Source organism: Ochotona curzoniae, unplaced genomic scaffold (assembly GCF_017591425.1).
Source record: "Ochotona curzoniae isolate NIBS_2020 unplaced genomic scaffold, NIBS_Ocur_1.0 scaffold_1037, whole genome shotgun sequence".
In the NCBI taxonomy this organism is placed as follows: Eukaryota; Metazoa; Chordata; class Mammalia; order Lagomorpha; family Ochotonidae; genus Ochotona; species Ochotona curzoniae.
In genome coordinates, this window is record NW_024467083.1 from 25,750,413 (window position 1) to 25,751,915 (window position 1,503).

Below are 1,503 nucleotides of genomic sequence, written 5' to 3' on the forward strand. Positions count from 1 at the left end.
GAAGCAATCCTCAGATTGAGACAGTTCACTGTTTAAAGACACTTTCTGGGTATTTTAGAAAGTAAACACACGTCATTCCAATTTACACTATATCTCAAATGCTTTAAAATCATTTGCTCTTTTTCCAGACTCAAACTACTTTCCTCTTCTGACCTATGCTTGCAACAGTGGACATCTCTTACTGAGGTCCAAGAAACTAAATTCTGCTTTTTTCACCTCTGTTTTCTTTTTTTCAGTCTTACAGCTTTATTTAGTTCTCATCCAATTGACTATCTGTAGATTTCTGAAAGTGTTGACAGGTGTATTAGTAACCAGAGTATAGCATTTGTTTGGCGAATCTTCATCCTCCTTACATTTTCTGGACAGTCACACGCGGCTGCGGTATGGGCCGCTCCTTATTCCTTTGGCCCACACAGCTTTGTTGAACCTCGTATCCAGGCACACATCTGGAGTCCCATTTCTTTCATGGCAAACTTCCGGATGTCTTTCAGCGCCAAGGAGCACGCTTCTTGAAGCCCACTCCATGGATGCCCTTGTGAATGCTGATGGGGCACTTCCGTCGTTGATGGTGAAACGGCCCTTCTTCTCACCGCCCTTCTTTGTGGGAGCCATCTCATAGAGCCCAAGCTGGAGAGGAGGAGCACGCAGGGCTGTGGGACCGAGAAGGCAGGGGTGGCGAGGGCCACTTCCGGATTGCCTTCACCTCTGTTTTCTTTGCCGGATAATGTTCTTTGATAATTACTACTGTACATGGGTGGCAACAGTCATTTTCATACAAGAGTTATGGCAGCAATATTAATTTCTCATAGAATATCAGTAGTTTACTTTGTAGCATTTTCCAGTAAGTTGTTAAAGTTATGTACTCATTGTTTCTGCTAGGTGCTGTTGTACTTCCACCTGTGAATTTGGAAGCTGACACTTTTTGTTGTTATTTTTGAAGCTGTTATTGTTTTATTTTATTTTATTTTATTTTATTTTATTTTATTTTATTTTATTTTATTTGGGATGTCTCCCCAAAACTCCCACCCCCAGACAGATTTTCCCCATGTTGCTACAATAGTATAGTCCTTCATAAGGAGTCATAATTCCATCAGTCTCTTATTGCCCCGACATTGCTGGCACAGTGACAGACAGTGCGGCATCCCATTGTCTAGACATTTCCAACAGCTTGGTTGGGAGTTCATGTTTTGTTTGGAAGCGGGAATGCATGTTGCATTGTACCCCCACATCTGGATATGGTAGACCCCAGTACTCCATCATTATACATTTCCATAAATGAGAAGCCATGATATGAACTTGTGATTTCCTCGTCCTGGAACATATTGTTTATTGCAAGTTACTTGTAAAATAGTGGGCTGATGACAGTGACTCAGTTTCTGAGTCAGCTGTGACTCTGCTCCAGTACTCTATGCTGTTGTGTATTCCTGAACCCCCGTAGAAAGGTGTGACTAAGATATTTTTATGCTTATGACTCCAAACTTGCTTCATCTTGATTGTTTAATT

General features: G+C 41.5%; 1 pseudogene; it reads right to left on the bottom strand.

Moving 5' to 3' along the window:
• Positions 1 to 246: 246 nt before the first annotated feature.
• On the bottom strand, positions 247 to 612 carry LOC121168736 (annotated as a pseudogene).
• Positions 613 to 1,503: the final 891 nt, after the last annotated feature.